Here is a 9,422-nt window from a genome sequence, read left to right on the forward strand (position 1 = left end):
TATAAATACATTAAAAGAGTGTGACAGGTTAAGTAATTGGGAGACAAATTATTGGTTGCTTCTTCCATATTCCTACTTTTCCCTAAGTTCCTTCTTCATTTTGGAGGAGATAGCAAGGTAGTCAAGATTCCTTACCAACTAGAAACACTGTGTTTCAAGATCACACAAATTGCTACTAAATCTGTACTATGGACATTCCTACCAATACATATCACAGAAGAAACGCAATTACAAGTAAGTTTCTGTATAGTAACATGTTTACAGTTCAACAGCATGATCACATACCTTAAACAACCAATTGTGTTTTCAGTGGTTTACCTTGTTACCTCATCACATGTGCACACAAACACATATTCCATGATTATATCCATTATATTAGACTTTAACTGTAAAAACTGAAATAATCAGAATAGATCTGAATTGTTATCCATATTTTACTGATAAGAAAATTAACCTTTCAGGGGCACCTGTGTGGCTCAGTGGGTTAAGCATCCAGTTTTATTTCGGCTCAGGTCATGATCTCAGGGTAGTGAGATCAAGCTCCACGTCAGGCTCTGTGCTGGGTGTGGAGCCTCCTCACAATCCTCTCTCTCCCCCTCCCTGCCCCCCCCCCCCCCGCAAAAAAAAAAATTAAAAAAGGAAAGGAAAATTAGAAAATTAATGTTTCAATTATTGAGTCACCTGCCAAATACTATGAGATTAGGTCACAATTGAACCTAATCTCAAATTGGGTTCAAATATCTATTTCATCTCCAATGTGCAATATCTGTAAATGAATGTTAATTACTATAAATTAATTGAAAGTAATAATAATGACACACAACATTTTTCATGCATTATAAATTAGAAAATCTTCCCAAAACCTCAGTGACATGCTACAGTTTGCATTTCCGAAGTATTTTGTTTGTTAGGAAGTGATTTTCAAAGGGCATTTGAAATACCTTTCCACATAAAACAAGGAATTACATAATTAAATTACTTCCTAAAACCCATTTAACCCATGGAATTATTGTGTAAGTATTTGGTATTTGTATTTGTTTATTTTTAAAGAGTTAGGAAAATTAAACTTTGTTTTAATAGAATAATATTTTCAAAAACGAGAATTTCTGGAAGAAAATTGATTTCTGTTTACAACATTTAGAAATGTTTGCTTGTCCTGATAATCTTAGCCAAAATCTCTAATGAGTTAGTTTATGAAGTGGCTGCTCTGTAACAAAGCAAAGAAATGATATGTTGGCCTATCAAGTGTTCACTCAACTCTTCTTTAAGAGTTGTTGCGTAGGGGGCACCTGGGTGACTCAGTAGGTTAAGCATCTGCCTTGGGCTCAAGTCAAGTCCCTCACTGGACTCCCTACTTCTCCCTCTCCTGCTTCCCCTGCTTGTGATATCTCTCTCTCCGTCAAATAAAATCTCACCAAAAAAAAAAAAAAAAAAAAAAAAAGTGGTTCTCTGGTTTTAAAGAAATACAGATAAATAGAATGCTGACTCTGCAATGAGCTAACATACAGGAAATTTATAAGAGAATCCTGAAATACATTAGAAATTGCTTTATTTTTTAAATTCTTGTTTTAATGAAATTGCAATTCCATCTCTGCCAATACCTGGACAGGACAGAAGACAGTAAGAACTAAGTTACTATGGTGCTAAAATGTAGAGTGTATGTGGTACCTCCATACCAATAACATTTTCAATTTTCTTGATTTTATCATCATTCCAGATGTTTATTTGTTCTTTTATAATAGACTAGAAATGGATAATGAAAACAACTGATAATGAGTACGAGAAAATTTGAGGTATTAAGCCTAAAAATAGACTAACTCATAGGGTTGCTACAAGGTTTACATGAATTAATTATAAACTATTAGAAGGGCTTTTGGAACATAGGAATCACTGTATACATATTTAATGGATTAATTAATATGTTATTATATATACTCATAATATGTATCTAAATATTTAAAAGCATTAACAGTATTATGAGAAATATATATGAACAAATAAGTATAAGTTTCATATTGCTTATTAAAAATTTATCTAGCTGAAAAAAATAAGCCAATCACATAATATTTGAATAACACAGTTAATAAGTTTTATCAAATTTATACGCAGAGAAATATTGACCTCCCTCTAAAGAAACTTCTTATTGTCTCTAAGTACCCAGGAACTATATAAAAAATTAACCATTTTGTAGACCACAAGCCAAATCTTCAGGAATTTCAAAGAAAATAGTATATTACCTATGTTCTCAATGAATGTTGAAACCAGTAACAAAATTTAGAAAAAAATCAACTAATGTTTTACTTAGCTCCTCTTCCTCTAAACCCCTATGTGGGTCTGGGGGTGGGAGGCCAGGGCTTTCTTAGGTTTTCCAGGGAAGGCCTGGTCCTGGGGCAGTCAGAATACTCTCCTCCTTACCCCTGGGGGCACAGACCCAGGGACTGGCTCTGCCCTAGCACCGCCCCTCAAACTCACTAGCACCGCCCCTTTGACTCCCTAGCACCACCCCTCTGACTCCCCAGTAGTGTTCTCTGAGACTCCTGGGTACTCAAGATCCCAGCCGGTGCAGTGCCTTACACTTGTCTTACAAATTGATGTTTGTTCCATCCAGCGAGACAATAAGCATTTTCACGGGTATACTGGCCATTTACACTTTGTATTTTATTATGGGCAATGGTTTTGGCCATATGCTATGCTAATTACTCTTACTGGCTGCAAAAAAAAAATACCTTTATATTTTCATAATACTTCTTAATAAAATGTATCTATATGCCTCAAAAAATACTTACATGCCTTTTAATTTTATATTTGGTTATAAAATTTTTAATTTTATTTTTATTCTTATTTTAATTTTATTTATTTAATTTTTTTATTTTTATTTTATTATTAACTTTTATTTTATTTTCTTTATTTTTATCTTCCTCTTCTCAGATTTAATTTTATAGAGAGTAAGAATGATGGAGGTCTCAAAAGTTGAGCTGAGCTGAGAGCTGAATCATGAGGTATGAGAGAAGTCAATTAAGACAACAAGCCTAACCAAGAGTGATAGTCAAGTCTGTGATCACTTACTGTGATAGTGTAACCAAGAAGTCATATAACAGAAAGTGCTGGTTCCCTCCTATTCCACTTCTCCCTACAGAAAACGAAGGCCTCTGCCAGAGGACCGCATAGAGAGGCCTCCAAATGGAAATACTGGGCTGTGAAAGATACTACACCGGAAAGCGCAGCCAGCAGGGGGGCCTCTGAGTCCTTGCTGCCCCTCCTTCAGAGACTGCAGTGCAGAGGACCGCTGGGTCCCCCTGCAAGCCTGCCAGGTAGAGCCTTTGTAATTCCCTGCGGTCTGGCCTGCAAGAACACAGGCATGTCTCTGGCTAGGAGCTGAATTCCTTAGAATCTAACTTATTTTCCCAAATAATTAACCAATTATCTCTGAAATTTTTATTTACTAGTATAGTCCTTAATTATCTTTTCAATGTCATGTCTATTTTTATGCTAAATATTTACTTAGCTCTGTACTTGGTATTTTTTCCAATATCCTATTTTATTTCCCAACAGTGCCATGTGCTTTAATTACCATAGACTATGTCATTTTATGGTTGAATGCTGCAATTTCCCTTTCAGTTTTTTCTTTATAAAACTTTCCAGTGTTTTTCTCCATTTATTCTTTTTTTTTTTTTTTAAGATTTTATTTGTTTATTTAGAAAGAAAGAAAGTATGAGCTGTGGTGGGGAAGTAGCAGAGGGGCAGGGGGAGAAGGAGAGAAAGAATCCCAAGCAGATTCTGAGCTGAGCCTGGAGCCCAATGCAGGGCTTGATCCCATAACTCTGAGATCATGACCTGAGCTGAAATCAAGAGTTGGACACAACTGACTGAGCCACCCAAGGGCCCCTTCTTTGTTTATTCTTACAATTAAACTTCAATTTCATAATGCTAACTAAAGGCTATATTTGGCATTGGTCTGGATCACATTAAAAGAAAATTCATTTAGAAAGAATAGTTCTTTACACAGTTTAGTCTTCATTTCCAGTAGATGGTATCTATCTTCATTTACTTAACGTGTTTTATTTCTATTGGTAAGTTTTCAAATCCCCATCATGCACAACCTGCATACTTACTATTATTCCTTCCTAAGTGGTTTTTTACAAATATTTTATTTATTTATTTATTTATTTGAGAGGGGTCGAGGAAGAGAGGGGGAGAGAGAGAGAGAGAGAGAGAGAGAGAGATCAGGAGCAGAGGGAAAGGCAGAGGGAGAAGCATACTCTCCACTGAGCAGGAAGCCCAATGCAGGGCTCCATCCAGGACCCTGGGATCAGGACCTGAGCAGAAGGCAGACACTTAACTGACTAAGTCACCCAAGGACCCCTCAAAAGTGTTTTTAAATGTGTTGAAACTGGAAAATGTATCATTTTTTCCATTCTATCCCTTTGAATTTTTTTTCTTGTTATTCTAAATTTGCATATTACTGCCTGTCATGCTTTGTGCACTCTTTCAAGATACCTCGACATTTTCTTGTCTTTGCTCTAATTCACTACTTTATTGGTTGCAGAAAACTGATAAGAACGCAAATACATACACACACAAGACTTGTGACAGATAGAATGCAATTGATATTGCCCTGGAGGCAGTCTAGTTTTCTACTCCTTCATAAATTTACTTCAGCATCCTTATTACTTATAATGTGTATTTCTTTGACTGCTCCATTAGTTAAATTAATTAGCTAAATAAATTAGTTAAATAAAATATTTGACATGTGTTTATTGTATATTCATATTTCTACTTTAAAAATTTCTTAACAAAAGTAGGGGCACCTGAGTGGCTCAGTGGATTAAAGCCTCTGCCTTCGGCTCAGGTCATGATCCCAGGGTCCTGGGATCGAGCTCCACATCGGGCTCTCTGTTCAGCAGGGAGCCTGTTTCCCCCTCTCTCTCTGCCTGCCTCTCTGCCTACTTGTGATCTCTGTCTGTCAAATAAATAAAATCTTTAAAAAAAATTTCTTAACAAAAGTAAAATATACTAATTTAATTAAATACTATTAAAGGCTAACAAAAATAACAAAAACCTCAACCACCTCTCCTTGTACACAGTTTCATTCCCTGAAAAACCAACAAACCTTTATTGTAAAACTAAACATAGCCTTAACATATGATCTAGCAGTTATACTCCTTGGTATTTACCCAAAGGAAGCAAAATCTTATGTCCACACAAAAACCTGCACACGGGTATTTATAGCAGCTTTATTCATAATTGTCAAAACTAGGAAGCAACCAAAATATCCTTCAGTAGGTGAATGGATAAATCAATGCTGGTACATCCAGATAATGGAATATTATTTCATGATGAAAAGAAATGAACTATCAAACTATAAAAACACATAGAGGAAACTTATATGCATATAACTAAATGAAGAAACCAATCTGAATATGCTATATACTATACAATGCCAAGTATGTAACATTCTGGAAAAGGCAAAACTTTATATAAAGACAGCATAAAAGACAAGTGATTGGCAGGGGCTGGAAGAGAGAGAAGAATGGGTGGAGCACAGGGTTTTTAGGGTAGTGAAAATAATCCATATGATATTGTAACAGTAGGCACATATCAGTATCACATTGGGTATAGTAACTTAGTAGGCAACTGAGATCCTAGAGTCCTAGTGATATAAAATTACATGAAGGAAACCTAAGGAACATACGTAACACATTCAAAAATTAAAAAGAAAAAAAAAGAGTAACACCAATACAAGGCAGCATTTGCCAAAGACTAAATGAGAGAGGCAGATACTAAATGTTGAGTCAAGGGCAGAGACACATCAATCTGACTTGAGAATAAAAGGGTATGTTTCAGAGAGTAAACTGTGCTTAAGTTGGAGCCTTTATATAATTTAGGTAAGTGAGGAGAGGGGAAAGAACATCTTAGACTGTTCATGGCATGTTTATCCAAAATGAATGAGTGGTTTGTCTACAGCTAAAGCAGAAACATAAAAGATCCTCCTTTTGGGGACTCCGTCCAGCCTTGCTGAATTACAAGGCTTTACTCTACCTGTGTGACTGTCCTTCCTGATAAGTCCTCTGCCTCCCTCAGCCTGTGAAGATCATAAAACTGCTACTCTACTTAAGTTATAACAGATAGTCTGCATCAAAAAATAGCTCATGCTTAATGTAAGCATTCCCAATGGGGCTATTTCAATCTCAAATTATATTTGCTCCAAGGAAAGCACACAATGAATCACAATGAAGAGGGGGGAAAATGCATCAATGGGTAAAAATAGCACTGACTGTCTTCCAAGTATACACAATTAAGGAATTCTGGGGTTATGAATGACTGTTTTATGGAACATATGGGGATAATTTAGTCCATCTTTATTAGCTCTACATTGCAAATCAACATTTCAACAAAGAACTTTTAAATCATTTCCCTATTGCTGCAATGTGAGGGTCACTGAAGCCAGGGTTTCCTCACTTCAACTATAGACAATGCTTTGTCTCTTCGTTTTCAGTTTTGGGCACAGAAAACTGCGGAAGGCAGAAGGCAGGCTTTGTTGTTTCCTCTTGCCTCAAAGGCCAAAAATGGTAATTTGATTCAATTAAAAAGTGTACTCATCTATAATATATAGTACAGATATCTGACTTACAACAAAAAGTTCAATCAAGTTAATTTAAAACTCTTCTGGATGTCTCAAATGCCTTCTGAGGCTATAAGCCTGCTCCGTCTTTTTTACTGTCTGTCCAGTTGCCCAGGTAGAGCACTGAGAATCATATCTTATGCCTCTGTTTTGTTTTCTCCTCAAATTCCTCAAATACAATTGACCACCAAGAGCTGACAATTCTACCTTCTTAGTATCTCTGGCTTCTGCCTCTCTTTCTGAGATCATGCTTAGATTACTGTAATAATATTCGTAATAAATGACTTTTTGTCAGTTTCCCTGCTTCTAGTCACATCTCCCAAGATGCTCATTCTATTAAACTGCTGGATGGAGATTCTAACATTCACTTCTCCCTCTTCCCCTCTATACTACAAAGTCCTATCATGGATGGTCCTATCAGGATGAGAGTCCTCTGTATAATTTCTCAATGCCCCCAAGCATGTATGTTACACTGTATGAACAAGCAGACAACGTTTTCTTCAAAACTATTGTTTTTATCTCATTTTCATATGAAACTCCTCTTTCTGAATCCCATCCAAATTTAACATCTAAACAAAAAGAAGTAAAAAATATCAATACTTTAAATAACAATGACTTAACAAAAATACATTTGATCTAAGATCTGTTTACTTCTTAATGCCTACAAAATGAGAGGAAAAGATCAAAATAATGAATCAAATATAACAGAACTCAGGAATTTTCAAACCACATACTGTAACTCCAAATAAAAGGAGCCAGAGAACCTTAATTTTAAGAATCTGATTTCAACCAAAATGAAAGTTAGTTACAGAAGTAAAACACTTTTGAAACTCTTGACCCCAATCAAGTGTTTTTAGAATTAAATGGGGGGAAATCATTCATAATTCAACAATATTAAATAGCAGCATAGCTGGAGATGTGGGTAAATTGTGTGGATGAAAAAGATCAAATCTGCTATCATGATGAAAACTAGCAAAGGCTACTACTCATGGAGAATAAAGTAAGTTGTGGGGCCAAATGACACTTTTTCTGGTGTTCAAGAAAATGGCTGAGATTAAGAGTCAAGCACATTGTGAAAGTACAGACCATAGACAGCTGTGCACGCCCAAACGTAAATTAAAAACTATGGAGCCATTGGGAATCACACCCAATTCACCCTTTTACCTGAAGGCAGAGAATGAAATCAAGTCTTGGAAAGCAACTCCTGTAGAACAAGGTGAGCCCCAATCTGAAAGAGCCCGTCCCAACTAAGAGTTTTATAAAATATACTCAGAGGAAAGTCTCCCACCAAACAAGACAGGAGAGAGAAAATTTAACATAACTTTTTCTTGGTGATTCATAGACCAAATACACATACACACACACACAAAAAAGGACATATTGTACAAAATGCTGTTAATAAAATTGACCTAATAGAGTAAGTCTCAAAATCTATGTTGCATTTGTATTACCAAGGTATTTCACGTAAATGGTAAAGGCCAAATCCAACAAGGCCTATGTAATCAGGGTTTATGAAAGTGTGATTTGGGTATTATGACATTGATTGTGAGATCCACTGATCTACAAATATGTGTCCAAATATTTATCATATAAAAAGAATGCATGTTATAATCAAATATTTGTGAAACAAAAATCAACCATGTTTGAAGGCTAAATAAATAATCATGAAAAATCTCAATGAAGAAGGGAAGAAGTGAACATGATATCATTTAATCAGAAAACAATATAATCCTAGGAATAAATAATGAAATAATCATAATTTTAAAACTAAAACAAACAAACAAACAAAAAAACAACCAAACAACCAAACAACAAACAAGTCTTTCAAATAATTCTTTTTTTTTTTTTATAAACATATAATATATTTTTATCCCCAGAGGTACAGGGCTGTGAATCACCAGGTTTACACACGTCACAGCACTCACCAAAGCACATACCCTCTCCAATGTCCATAACCCCACCCCCCTTCTTCAACCCCCCTCCCCCCAGCAACCTTCAGTTTGTTTTGTGAGATTAAGAGTCACTTATGGTTTGTCTCCCTCCCAATCCCATCCTGTTTCAATTATTCTTCTCCTACCCACTTAAGCCCCCATATTGCATCACCACTTTCTCACATCAGGGAGATCATATGATAGTTGTCTTTCTCCGCTTGACTTATTTCGTTAAGCATGATAAGCTCTAGTTTCATCCACGTTGTCACAAATGGCAAGATTTCATTTCTTTTGATGGCTGCATACTATTCCATTGTGTATATATACCACATCTTCTTGATCCATTCATCTGTTGATGGACATCTAGGTTCTTTCCATAGTTTGGCTATTTGGACATTGCTGCCATAAACATTCGGGTACACGTGCCCCTTCGGATCACTACGTTTGTATCTTTAGGGTAGATACTCAGTATTGCAATTGCTGGGTCATAGGGTAGCTCTATTTTCAACATTTTGAGGAACCTCCATGCTGTTTTCCAGAGCGGTTGTACCAGCTTGCATTCCCACCAACAGTATAGGAGGGTTCCCCTTTCTCCACATCCTCGCCAGCATCTGTCATTTCCTGACTTGTTAATTTTAGACATCCTGACTGGTGTGAGGTGGTATCTCATTGTGGTTTTGATTTGTATTTCCCTGATGCCAAGTGATGTGGAGCACTTTTTCATGTGTCTGTTGGCCATCTGGATGTCTTCTTTGCAGAAATGTCTGTTCATGTCCTCTGCCCATTTCTTGATTGGATGTTGTTCTTTGGGTGTTGAGTTTGCTAAGTTCTTTATAGATTTTGGACACTAGCCCTTCATCTGATATGTC

Source organism: Mustela nigripes, chromosome 5 (genome assembly GCF_022355385.1).
Source record: "Mustela nigripes isolate SB6536 chromosome 5, MUSNIG.SB6536, whole genome shotgun sequence".
Taxonomy (NCBI): Eukaryota; Metazoa; Chordata; class Mammalia; order Carnivora; family Mustelidae; genus Mustela; species Mustela nigripes.